Raw genomic sequence first — 14,953 nt, 5'->3', positions numbered from 1 at the left:
CATTATAACATGACTTAAATCTCACAAGAGTCAATTTTGCGTAATATAAAACCTTTAATACAGTATTTTTCATTGTGAATTAAGTCCTTCTTCATGATTAATTATGGATAATTAAGCCGTATTTGTCAACAAATGGAGAAAAGATTGTCATTGACTATACAGAGTACTCCGACTACGCTTGTTATCCAATTATAATCTGATTTCTTCATAACACCAAGTAGTAGTCTGAGTCTCTTGTTTACACGCTGTTCTGAAATCCTATTCTAATCTAATCGGAGTACGTCGGTTTTCTCGGTGTGCTTCTCGTCGTACTCGTTGTTTTGAATGTATTTCCCTCGTGTCTCCGTTCAGTTTTCAGACGAGCACTTGTTGCACTTTATCGAATGTTCTTGAATCTTTGTGTTGCTGCTGTGACGTCGCTTCGCCTGAACATTTCTGTGGTACAACCAAAAAAAATCACCGCCACAAGCCTTTTACAAACGATTAAATATATGAGACTTTAGTTTGGAAATGTCGAGTATTTTATAACATCACACGCACACATCACACGCACTGCCCAAAAACATTCACTAAGACCTCTGTAATTTGAACTACCATGGTAACAAAAGTGTAATTAATGTTACTTACATGATAATTAATGTGTTACTTCAATTTTATTACTTAAAGAGGGGGTATTATACAAACATTTTTAGCTTTATTCCTTGTTATAATGTTATTCCCTCATCAAAAACATGCCTGAAGTGGTTTTAGAGTCACCCATGCATGTTTGAGTCATTTAGCGATCTCTCCCAGGCCCTATTCAAACCCTTTTTATGGTTAGTTGTAAGATTCTGTACGAAGCTTCGCCCACGACCCATGATCCAACACGACAATTTGGCATAAACATACAAAAAAACAATACAAACCTGAAAAAAACTAAATCTTAACTTATAAAATGTTATGTTAATGCGTTGTTTTTTGGCAAATATGGCATTTTCAAAACAATAAAAGGGAACACGGTGATCTAAATATGTGACATGTTAGCAGTTAATACCCCACAGAAGTAAAATACCGCCTCTTTAATAATAATTTGATTTATTCTAACCCAGTGAGACTAAAAATTATCAGAAATCATTAGTATTTTCTTGTTTTTAATGTAAAAACAGAGCAGCTAAACGTGTGTATCCTTCAGAGTCGGTTCACAGTTGTCAGGTCCTGGTTTAGTCCCGATTTAGACCTGGTTTGGTTCTAGTCTAGTCCAGGTTTAGTGCCGGTTTTAGTACCAGTTTAATCCCAATTTTCAGCTACATACTCTACTGTAACGTGTAACCAATTTACATTATTTTTTTAAACTCAGACTGGCCTCTGCTTCTATCACCTCTGTGCTTCTGCTCTACAGGTTTCACCAGACTAGTGCCCCCTATAGGAAGTAAGTGGTACCTACATTTGAGAGTAAAGCAAATTAAGTTGACTTTACTTTTCTTTTTTTTCTTTTTTTTTTTTGATGGCTGCTTTTTCTAATCATGGTTGCCACTGTATGTAATTTTGGTTTTACGCAGCAACTAGGAATTATTAGATTTAAAAGTGTCTTGCTCAGTGACACAAAAGCGGTATGCACTATGCGAGGTTCAAACCAGGTATTCTCTGGTTTTGGGGCTAATACTTAACAAACTGTACCACTGTCGCTCTGTTTCAATAAAAATAGTTTTTAAAATCTAAAATTGTGTTTTAAAACTATTTGAAATGTTGGTTTATTGTAATAATAGTTGAAGCCACTATAGAAGTAATTACAGTTTATCTTAAAGGAGCACTGTGTAACTTTTCTGGTGGAGGGTCTATCACCTGCTTGTTTCTATGGATACGTCATTGCTCTGCCTGGAATATTCCACAGTGTGACATTAAACACCTCTACCTTACATTTATTCAATTACAGGTGGTTTTATAGCTCAAAAATATCTAGAAAAACAGACTGAGCGGGGTCGCCTTTCCACAGATCTGACCTGTAACTTGGTTTGGTTTGGTTTCCATGGAGACAGAAAGGTTTTATGCCATACTGTGAAACACTCTAGACAAAGTAATAAAATTTCCATGTAGAAAAACATTTGATGGGGAGCCTCCACCAGAAAAATTAATGCACCTTTGAAAGTGAATTGGAGTGTCCCACATTATGGCATTATAAAGTATCTATCTCCATGGTAACTAGAAGACAACTCCACCGGTCTGATCTGTGGAGAGGCGGCACCGCTCACAGTAAGAAGGCATCATTTTAGGAAAGAATAAAATGTTTGTAATACAGACAAACTTAAAGCCATACTGTGCGAACGACAAGCAGTAACCCCTCACCAGAAAAGTTCCGTAGTGCTTCTTTAAACCTTCCTTAAACTATCCATAGGGGGCCTTCATGTCTTTCACTGCTTATTTTGCCTGTAACACCTGAATGTATCACAAATGAGATGAACTTAAATCTAAAAATGTAGAATTCTGTTGGGAAATCGTCCGTTGAAAAACACGGCTGGTCCTGTCTTATTTTCGAGAGAGTATTTAGATAGCAATATTAAAGTGTTTCTGTACGATGTGTGGTCACTGTTATGTGAAAAAGGCTGGAAATGTGAATGAAAATTGTGGATTTTTTGAAAGAAAAATAAAATAAAACAATCCAACGTTGCACCAAAATATTGCGTGTTTATTTTTGATAGATTTTTTTCATATATAACAAAATATATATACAAGAAATGAACAATGGACCAAAAATGCAGCAAAATGAATAAACCTTTTTCATAATGTTCGGAATTGCCGCGCTGTAGCTTTGTGGAACTTCCGGTAATTTGTGTTCTGTGGTGAAATATCTGTGGAAATGTTTTGCGTATTTTCCTCCAGCTTCATAAATCTGCCCCATCACCAAATCTTCAACCAACAAGGTCCACAAAGGATAAGAGGGATATTATTCCGACATACCGCCACGCCAACAGACCCTAACCCCCTACATTCCATCATTCCAACAACACTCCATTCCAACATGCCCCCATTTCGACACTTTTTGATGTCGCCATTCTGACAGCCTGCTTGAGGTTTGGAGCATCATCTTTTTTGCCTTTACGTCGCGTGGACTGTTCCTCCTACACCGCCAGTCCATGAAAATATTGTCCCAAAAAGAGCACTGCCACAACTTAATAATTACCTTGTGTGTCAGAATGGCGGAATGCTGAACAAAAAAGGTAAAGTGCCACCACTCTGACCATGAAAAAAAAAAGTCAGAGTGCAAGAATGTGCGGTGTGTTGGAATGGCAGCATGTAACGGCCATGTATCTATTAAAACAACTGGATAGGGTACTGATGCTTGTAGCTGCCTCCAGTTGATGTACAGGCCACTCACTGTTACTTCAGAGAAAAAAATCCCTTTGCTGCGACAGGATTTTTCTCATAGAGCACAATGTAATCACAAACTGCTCATGTTCGGCTGACAGGGCACCTACAGTTTTCAAAAATGTCAGATTTTGTGGCGATTTTTACCTGTTTTTAGATCATAAACTTTTTCTCAGCTCAAAACCCTTCAGTTGTCTTAAAAAACGCTTTATAATCGTTAGCTCCGGCTCCGCTCTGCTCCTCTCGCTCTGATTGGTCAAAGAGATTATGTGATACACGAGACCGCGCTCTGTGCGTTCGCTTCGCTTGCATTCGCGTGTGCCCGCAGGAGAAAAGAGCCCTATTGCACATGCTCGGTCGGCCCACAGCCACTGGAAGTACCTCGCCGGGCTAAAGGATAATCTGGAATCATGAGCCACCGAGCTCGGCCCATTGACTTGAACGGACGACCATTTTGAAACCCCGGGGCTTGGTAACCACTCAGAAGTTCACTAACGCTCGTCGTTGTTCGCCTTTAAGCTTTCATCTTTCTTCCCTTGATAGTTGTGGATAAATTCTTCATGGTTGAATGTTTATCCTTTGTGGACCTTGTTGGTTGAAGATTTGGTGATGGGGCAGATTTATGAAGCTGTTGGAGAATATGCCAGACATTTCCACAGACATTTTGCCACAGAAAACCAATAACCTTAAGTTTTGCAAACCTTTAGCGGGGCACTTCTGGCCGTTGTGAAAAAAGGTCTATTGACAAAAAAAAAATAAAAAAATGAAACGCAACTAAGCCCCGCCCACATGAATTCTAAACCAAATTCATCGTAGCTGCAATACACCTTTGTAATTCATGACGCCGTAGTTCAACAGTTTTATCAAATGTAAACATAAATGGTAAATTGATACTTTGCAGCGAATGTCATCAATGTTCTCTGTGGGTGTGATGCTAACCAGAGGCACTTCTCTGTCTGAGCATCATTAGACTTTAATCTGAGGTTTTATTTTTAACACAATCTGAACAAAAAGAACTGACATAGCTGGAACTACAACAGGGGAGCTGATTTGTGCTTTTAAACAAGTCCATCTGAAAAAATATTACAGTCGCAAACTAGTTAGTGCCAACAGTTTTTCATACTGCAAAAAAGCTTGGCCAAAATTGAAGATATAAAGACTTAAATCTATCAGAAGATGACTTAAAAGTAGTGAAATTATGTGTCCATGCAGCAACATATTTCACTTTACTTCACAAATCATCTTAAAATAAACTACCTCTAGACTAGAACTGTACAGTCTTTGGTCTAGTAAGTAGATAATAAATCTGAAAACAAGATGAATAACCTTTTTTAAGTTTTAAAATCTTGGCCAGATCAGAGAAATTTGCAGTCACTTTCACGTTTTTGTTGAAAATCAAACTCTTAAACAGGACCATGAAGGCTTGTATTGATCACAGGCTCCTGAAAATGTGTTGTTTAAATAATCCGTGTGTCATTCGTTCATTCGTTTTTCAAAATAAAACCTTAAATAAGAAAACAAAACAGTTTTCGATTTTGTGTTTAAATGAATAATGGAGAAAACGGATAAAGGCTGTTTCCCGTTTCCATGACTCCAACTGCGATGCCGGACTAAACCAGGACTAAAAGAGAACTAAACCAGGATTAATCAGGACTAAATCAGGACTAAACCAGGACTAAAACAGGGCTAAACTAGGACTAAACCAGGACTAAATCAGGTCTGAACCAGGACTAAAACAGGACTAAACCAGGACTAAACCAGGACTGAACCAGGACTAAACCAGGACTAAAACAGGACTAAACCAGGACTAAACCATGACTAAACCAAGACTAAACCAGAACTAAACCAGAACTGAACTAGATAATGAAGAAAATATTTGTTTTTTCATTTTCTTATTTTTGGTTTTATTTTGAAAAACGCATGAACGAATGATACACAGATTTTAAACCCATTTTGCATTTTTTTTCTTGAATGTTCAGACAATTTAACATAAAAACTTTCATGGTTTCCATGGTAATGCCTAAACACTGCGCCAGTACACATACAGTACATGTACAACGCCCCCAGCGTAACGTCACTGCAAAGTATCAATCGGTAACACTTTCATCACATGTAAGATCCTTCTAACCATTGTCAACATAAAATCTATGTTATTTAATTAGTCAGCCTGGAGTACGTCAACTTTAAAAATATGTACGAAAAACCCTTCTAAAACAAAGGCACCACTATGTAACTTTGTCAGAAAAATAGACAAATCTGAATGAAAATATCTCTCTGTCTCTCTATCTGTATCAGAAACCTCAAAAGAACTTACATTTTTACAGTATTTACATGTTACAAGTTTATGTATTCAGAACATTCATATTCATGCTTTGGGATTGTAACCGAGTTTGACTTTTAAAGGGACAGTTTGGAATTTTGGACATAGGAGCTCATTTCCTTGTGAGCCAGAGTGTTGGAGACGTGTGGAGACACTTTTTTAAATATTCCATCCAGTCCTTGTGTTTGCAGAAGGTCACTGGTGATAGACTAGTGCATGTCAATGGTCAGAGTTATCCTGCCACTAAAAACAGTCTTACCCACTCCACAAAACACCCGAAATCTATTATTACACCAGACTGTCAATGTGAATGTCTTTGTCAACAGAATCATTTTAGAAGTAAATCTAACCTTGTATCGCATGAATCGTCGCATGTTGAGGGACTATTTTCTCAGCAGCAGCGGAAGTTTACTTTGCTCTAGTTCATTGTGATGATATGAACGTGGCCACATCTGGAACAGGCTTCTTCGTGTGTTCTATGTGTCACTCTGGCAGCTGCAGGTAAACAAACTATTACAGAGCCGGTAAGATAGGTGTTAGGTGATATCAGTCCGCCGCTGCCGAGCTTTCTATCAGGAAGTACAACTCGCTGCTGCTGCTCAGACATAAATCCTTCAAATTAGGGATGGGCATGATTAGTCGATTTATCGATAATTGATCATTAAGAATTTCATCGATTACGTTCATTTTAATCGACAAACTGAATGTAGGTTGCTGTGCGTAGCGTAGGGTGACCAAACGTCCGTGTCCAGGGACAAACAGGTCCGTACATGTAGCTTAGCTCTTAGAAGGAGCGAGCAGACACAAACAGTGGGTCAGTCTGCAGCGTACCGAAGCACAAATGCGTATTTAACAATGATTTGAACAAGAAATTCCACGCTTTCCGTTCTGGTCGGGACAAGTGGGAGTCCATGTGCACAGTGTACAAAGCAGCACATATGTCTCGGTGTCCAGTGGGAAAAAGCTTTACCAGGTGAGTGTCGCGCAATGTCGATGACGAGTCCCCACCTCCCTCCCCCCGTACGGTGTCCTAGTTTTGACAAACGCAAATCTGGTCACACTAACCTGTATTCCACTGAGTCATGTCCTTTAATCCAACAGAAGTTGACTGCATCAGCGACACAAGAGCTGTTTTTTTTCTCCTTCTCATAGTTTAGGCAAATTAGCAATGCGGTTTTAAGTTTAGTTTCTGTGAGAGTTGCACAAAACTGAATTAAACACATTATAATCTCAAACAGGCTGATGTGGCTCTAGAGTCGTTACGGTTTATATGTCGTAAAGCTGAATTTATTTATGCAGATTAGTAGTGCAGAGAGTAATAATAATGATGATCATTTTAATATAAAAACGTTAATGATTAATTGATAATCGATCGTTAATTCTCCCGACGATCAATTAAGAAAATTTTATCGAATGCCCATCCCTCCTTCAAATGCAAGGTTGGTTTCACTTCTAAAATGATTCTGATCTAAAATGATCAACACAGACATTTACATCGACAGTCTGGTGTAATAATTTTTTTTTGCTTCGGGTGTTTTGTGGAGTGGGTAAGAAGTGTCAGGATAACTATGACCATTGACATGCACTAGCCTAGCACCAGTGACCTCTGCAAACACAAGGACTGGATGGAATATTTAAAAAAGTGTCTCCACACGTCTCCAACACTCTGGCTCACGAGGACATGAGGCCCTATGTCCAAAATTCCGAACTGTCCCTTTAAATGTCTTTTAAATGTCTTACTTGGAATTTTTTAGCTCTGAAAAAACGTGTTTCAGTTGTTTTCATTCATTTCACTTCACGAACACCTTTAAAAGTTCTGATTTAAAGGTCCTATATTGCACAAAGTCATGTTATAATGCTGTTAATTCATCAAAAACAGACCTGGAGTTGTGTTTTGTTTTCATTTATACATGTTTAAGTAAGCCGATTAATAGTCTGTGTGCATCTCCAAAGCTCAAAATGCTCTGTTCCACCTTGTGATGTCACGAAGTGGTAGTTTTCAAGTGAGCAGCTTCATTTTACTTTCAATTCAGTAGAGATTTGGAGTTACAGAGCTGAAATTATCCAAATGATTCTAGCGACGATGTAAAGAGTTTGAAAACACAGTGGAGCTCTTCCTGTATTACCACATGACGTCACAAGGTGGAACAGAGTGTTTTCCGTTTAAGAGAAGAACTCGGGTCTGTTTTTGATGAGGAAACAACATTATAGCATCAGAAAATAGCGTAGTATGGGCCCTTAAATTTACAGACATGAAAACATACTGTATCTTGGGGCATCCTCTTTAAACGTAACCGTACATTATTATTTAGACTTTCCACTGAATTAGACATTTCTAGTTTTGTTTTTGTTTCGCAGACCAGATAAAAAGTGACTTGGGGCACTTTTTGAAAACAGTTTTTAGTATTTTGACTTCAGAAAATCACCAGCGTCAGGTTCTCTCCTCCTGTGCTCATGCAGTAGTCGTGGTCGTCAGAGATGGACATTTGTAACGCTTCTGCTTTGTCGTCCTATGAAAATATTACAAAAAATATACAAAATTTTATCATTAAAAAAATATTCTACAGAAAAATCAAACATTCAGTCAAAGGAAGATGCACTGAGTGTGTCGATTAACAAAATATAAAGAAAAAAATAAATAAAGCAGGTCTACAGATGATAGATTATGTTAAAGACGCATTGTGTAACTTTTCTGGTCCACCACTTGCTTAACTTTATCTTGTTTCTTTCTAAAATGTTCTACCGTATGGCATTTAATCTAACTATCTCCACGGAGACAAGCAGCTCACATCACCAGGCCAAGTTACAGGTCAGATCTGTGGAAAAGTGGACCTGCTCACAGTAATAACTCATGTTTTTGTGATCGTTTTGGAAATAAAAACACCTATAAATGATTAAATACAAGATATATCTGTTTAATGCCATACTGTGGAACATCCCAAGCAAAGGAATAACATCACTATACTGTAGAGACCAGCAGATTGCGAACCCTCTACCACAAAAGTTACACGGTGCACCTTTAAATGTTTTGTTATAGTTCAGGTTCACCTTCTCCTCCTCGTCCTCGGATCCGGCCACCACGAAGTCGTCTCCCATCGGACAGGCGTTCATCACCTCGGGCTGACGAGGGTTTCGATTGAACAAGAGGAAGTACGGCGTGTGCCTCGTGGAACGCTACAGACAAAAAAGAATGATTTAAAATACTGTAATGCCCCTAGGAACACAATGACAGAGCTATTCCAATACATCTATGTTCATTGTTCTTCAGGGCTTACATGGATACATGGTTTGTCCAAATTGTATTTACCAAGATTTCATTCTGTCTTTAAATGTTTCCTATTTTTTGTTTGTTTGTTTGTTTACCTGGTTTACGAGGATATATTAGCAAAAATACTGACTATTTAGTTAAAAAAACATCCAGAAGGTCAGAGATTGGTACATTTGTGGACATGATGTCTGTGCTTTTCTCTAAACTGGATGTTACTATAGACTCATATCTTTCATCTTGTTCCTCTGTTGAGACACTTCAACCAATCAGATTCAAATATTCGTCATGCCATTTTGTGATTTCCAAACATTTTCATCAAGAGATGCCCCAGATCGATCATGTGCAGAACTCAGTTCAAAGTGACACATGTCAATCTGGCCTGAGCCAAGCTAAGCTGAATTTGACTTGACTCGTTTTTCATTAGTATGGCAAAAAACATTCACAAGGCTTAAGAATCTAATATACAATATGTCTTGAATATTTTATAATTAATTGGACTTTTGATCTAAATCAAACCTCCAGAGCCCGTCTAACTCTCACCTGTTTTGTGATGTTGTGTCCGTAGACCACAGCCGGGAGGTACAGGTCCCAGTCCGAGTGCCCCTCCTTTATGTAACTCCTGATGGCTCGTTTAATGTTTTTACACGTCCTCTCATCCTGAAAACACAAAGTATTTTTAAATATATCACTAAACGTTTACAATATTCATAAAGTACTCATGTGTTCTGAGTGTTACCTGTCTCTTCGTCTGGTTCGGGTGAGCGATGGAGACGGCGTTCTTGATGTTCAAAGTTGACGAGATGCCTTCATTCAACTGTAAATAATATAACACATAATCAACATTTTCATGTCATGAGTTTCGATACTGATGTCATCAACATTTCCTGGGGATGTGATGCTAACTGAAAGCACTGCTCTGTCTGAAGCTCTGTTACTCGGGTTACACTTTAATCTGAGCTTTGTTTTAACACAATCTGACCAGAAAGAACTGAATTAGCTGGAACTACAACAGGTGAGCAGATTTGTGGTTTTAAACAAGTCTCTCACACAAAAAATTACACTCTCACCTTTTTTGCTGAAAATCACACTCCTAAACAGGACCGAAAACGTGTTAAATCCATTTTGTATTTTCTCTTGAGTTTTCAGACTATCTTTAAAAAATTAGCTTTTTGTCTCCATGGCAACTGCTGAACATTCCACGATACATATACATGTACAACAAATGCCTGCTGCTATTGTGACATGGGGCTATTTACATTGATGTTTAAGGCTACGTTTACACAGAGCCGGGTATGTTGAGAAACAAATATTTCCTTCTTTCCATTTTCCAAAATAACATTGTACACCCAGCATCATTTAAAAGAAGTTTTCATTTACATCAACCCGCATAAATACATACGCAATCAAGTGCCGTCATAACTACACCAAGCCTCTGAGATTAGATTCAAACCTGCAGCATTTATTTCATTACAGTTGTAAGTATTACTCAAAAATACCTTGAAAAAAACTTGTATTACTGAGCAGGCTTGCTTTTCCACAGATCTGTTAAAGAAGTGAAAATCTCTGATCTCTGAGCCTCATTCGTCTCTGGTCATGGACATGAAACATCAGCTGTGTGCAAATGCAAACACATGAAAAGTGTTTACACCAGAAGAAATGTGACTGCTGTTCTGATGCTCCATCATCATCATAGGAAAAGGGTCGTAATAACGATACTAAACAGTGTCGGAAAACCGGCACATCTAAATGGAGCCATGTCGTAATGAATGGATGTCAGAATAGGCAGGACCCCATGTTATACACTCCTCAACTTGACATTACTGCAAAGCATCAATATTTAACTGGTGAATTTGGATACTTCTCTCACGTTTTAACAATTTAAATTTTCCCCAAACCCTCCTCTCTTGTTATTACAGTCACCTGGTTCACGAAGTCTTGAGTTTGGTCAGTGATGATCTTTCGTACGAGTCCAAACGTGTAGAGTTTGTTGATGATGGCGGCGGACACTTCAGACGCTGACTTGGTTTGCAGAGGCTCCGCGATCACGTATTTCGTGTGCAGGTCGGTAAGTGTCAGAGCGAATTTGTTTGTCGAACTGTTTCCGGGAGAGGACCAATCAGATACAAACCCAGCACCTCCCAGGCCTCTTTCACCTGAAGCAGAGAGAGAGAAGAGGAGAGGAGCTCATTTGCAAAAACAGACAAGTAGCGTTTTAAAAAGTGCGGAGAATAATGTGTTTTGTCAGATTTTGAATTTCAAATGCAGCTAAATTTCTGACTTTGAATTTTATAACTTTGAAAAAAACATGTTTGAATTCTTAGTAAATTTGTTTTTATTTATTTTGGATCTCAATTCAGAATATTTTTTTCCACTACTCTTATTATTACCTGAGCTTTTTCTGTTCAAGCTTGATAATGTTTGTAATACATGTACAGTGACCTTGTTTATTTTTGGAAACCGAGAAAGGGGACTATAATTGACGTGCTGTATCAATGTACAATATATTTTGTTCCTTTGTTTCTAATAAACTTTAATAGAAAAAAAAGAATATTTTTTCACTTTTTAAATATTTAACAAAAGCAGAATAACAAAATTTACAGGAAGTATCCAAGATGCCAAGGCATAAGCAATCGATTGTGTGTGATTGAGGAGGACAGAGGCTGTTTTCTATCGGCCTTTCTCTTCTGTGGGCATGGTTGCAATTAAGGAATTAAAGAGGTTTTGTTTATGGTAATTGTAGTTTCAAACAGCATTTCCAGGTTCTTATTAAGTTACATTGACTCTCCTCATTGAATTGCAATGTTTTCAAAAGCCAAACGCATTTTACTGCAATCAAAATATTACTTCATCCTCCTTGAGAAAATTCATTTATAATATCAGTTGAAGATAACAAAAAGAACAATATTTTTAGACATTTTTTTCAGAACTGAGATATCTGTTATTGCAATTGTACTAAAATGCATTAAGTCATGGAGTCAACACATCAAACAAGATAAGACAAGATTCAGCTCTTAAGCCATAATAAAGTTAAAATCTTAAATGTGCAAGTCATAAAAAGAATAAAGATTAGACTAGAAAAAAATACTAGAGATTAGTATTATAACAAAAGCAAAGACTTAAGACTAGAGTAAAAAAAACAAATTAAAAAGTGCAAAGACCCAAGTTATTTTGTTTTGTTTGGGCGTTATACATTATTATTTACATGTTATGATACAGTTTTGAATCCCAAAAGGAGTAAACTAACCCAAACCAAAAGTGAGTCAATGTTTAATATATATTTTAAAATGTAGAGGTTGTTTCCAGGCTAAATCACTCAAATCAATTTAAGCTTCTAGAAATAATTTATGACAAAAACACACCAATAGCACTGCACAGGTAAACATAAGCAGTACCTTAATAACAGGTAAAACTGGCCGTACAGTCTTGACAGCGTTCCTCAGTTGGCACTGGTGGCAAGATTTCACCTGGAGAATCAAGTAGTGATATTTAAGTGTACTCTGTTAGTTGGAAGGTAGACAGACCATAGACTCTATAAAGACAATGTATTTACAGACAAAAGAGCAAAATAAAAACACCAGGATCATGTAGAACAGGTTAATACGAACATTTTAAGACCAAAATGATGAGGCTCAGAGCAGCAGTTACATAACCAGCCTGGCGCCAACCTAGTGCCTTAGCTCAATTTAATTTCTCTCCAGCGACTAGGTCAGAAATCAGAATACACTAGAAGGTTCCCAAAAATCCCAGAAGTGCGAGTTCGGGCACCAGCCAATCAGCGAAGGGCCATATATTCTGTGTTGGCAACGATTCCCGAGATCAAGGATTTAAAGCCGGAACAAAGAGAATGTTTGGTGAATTTTATCAAGGGGAAAGACGTTATTGTCCTTCTTCCTACGGGATTTGGGAAAAGCTTAATATACCAGTTAACCCTGTTAGCGGCGCATTACATCACGTCACGACCAAACAGTAGCGAATGGTTAAATAAAAAGAAAACCTAACCCCATCAAAAAACGACTAAGCTTCCCGCAATCCAGAGCGCCCTATACACGAATCCACTCGGGTGTCCCAGCACGACTTCAGTAAACTACAAAGTCGCACCACCCGCAGCGCACGTAAACACACACGGAGCAGACAGCGACCGCACAGCGAAACACACCCACAGACACACTCATCACTCCACGCCGACGAGGAACGGAACGAAGGAACGAACCGAAAAAGCGAGTGCAATGTGCCACTTCTAGACACGACTGAACAACTGAGTCACTGCGAACACGCCGACAATCCAGCGGTCCCAGACAGCACCCTCCCTACACGCCACAACTGAACAAAGCCCAGAGTCACCGTGAACGCCACAAACAAACAAAGTCCCACTGACCCATCCAACTGTTGTGTTTCATTTAAAGTCCAGTGCTGCTTATTTGTGAAAAAAGTTCAAAAATAGACCATTTAATGACAGTGCGCCTTATAATCCAGAGCGCCTAATAGTGCTGAAAATGTGGTACTAACGCTGCGAGGTCAGACGGTTTCTACGAAGTGAAACCAGCTGATGTATCAGGCTAGTAGTTACAGAGAAAGGGGTGACAATTTTTCAGTGTAAAGTCAATTGGAGCCAGAGTCGATGGAGCTGGAAGTGAACCCACGAACACTTCCTATTTGGAACACAGCATGTCAATTTATCCAGCATATACAGTATATGAGACAGACTAATATATAAAAATGTGACCTTTTACCATAATGACACTACAGCTTGCAAAAATGTGAAATAATGCTTACATGAAATCGTTTTATGGCAGGTCAAAACGGGTAAACTGAGTGAAACAAATCAAAAAATATAGTAAGACATAAGTCATTACCCATTCATTCACGTCTTTATTGATGGAGTTCCAGTAGTACCCGGACACCACGCGGTCCCGGGTGCTGCGGTTGCCCATGTGTGTGCCCGTGCCCGGGTCGATGTGGCACTCGTTCAGGGCAGACCGCCGCTCCTCCTCCGATAAAACCACCAACCTCATGAACTGTTGACTCGGCCCCGTGTAGAACAATCTGTGGTCTGTTTGAAAAAAAGCACAAGATTTAAAAGGCCCAGATTATGCTATTTTCTGATTTATGTTATAATGTTGTTTACTTATCACAAACATAGTGTACCTGGAGTTGTGTTTTGTTTCATTCACACAAGTTTAACACACAAACCCTGCGTATTTAATCCTTCTCTCAAACAGTTCCACCTTGTGATGTCATCTGGTATTACAGGAAGATCTCCACTGTGTTTTTAAACTCCATATATCTTCACTAGAATCATTTGGATCATTTCAGCCCTGAAATTGCCAATCTCTTCGAAAAACAAAAGGTGAAAGATACTGTAGCTGTGAACTTGAAAACTATCACTTCATGACATCACGAGGTGGAACAGAGCATTTTGAGCTTTGGAGATGTAGACAGACTCATAATAAAGTATTACTCAAACATGTGTGAATGAAACAAAACATCACTCCGGGTCTGTTTTTGAGGAAGTAATAACATTATAACACGGCTTAAAGCTCACAGGAGTCAATTTTGTGCAATATTAGACTTTTAAAGGTGTATTATGTAACTTTTCTGATGAGGGGTCTGCTCCCTGCTGCCTGGAATGTTCCACAATATGGCATTTTAACTTGCATTTATCAATTTATTGCTCAAAATATCTTAAAAAAAACATGTATTCTTGCACAAAGTTGGGTTGCCTCTTCACAAATCTGATCTGTAACTTGCCCTGGTTGTGTCTTTCGCTTGTCTCCATGGAGATAAACTTACGTAATGCGACTTTAAATGTAACTTTTGTTGGTTGGTCAAATTTATAAACTAGTATTACATTATTATAAATTATAGTCAACCCAATTTGGCCTGTGTGTTTGAGTAATCTTAAATTTTATCATAATTTGGACCAATCCACCAAAGAGCCTGAGCACGTCAACCTTTTATTTATTACTTATTTATTTATTTATTTTGCAGATTGCCACATTTGTTTTCCAAGCCACAAGTTAAAA

Source organism: Boleophthalmus pectinirostris, unplaced genomic scaffold, assembly GCF_026225935.1.
Source record: "Boleophthalmus pectinirostris isolate CB_2022bp ecotype Guang Dong unplaced genomic scaffold, ASM2622593v1 HiC_scaffold_21, whole genome shotgun sequence".
Classification (NCBI taxonomy): Eukaryota; Metazoa; Chordata; class Actinopteri; order Gobiiformes; family Gobiidae; genus Boleophthalmus; species Boleophthalmus pectinirostris.
This window is presented reverse-complemented; position numbering follows the sequence as displayed.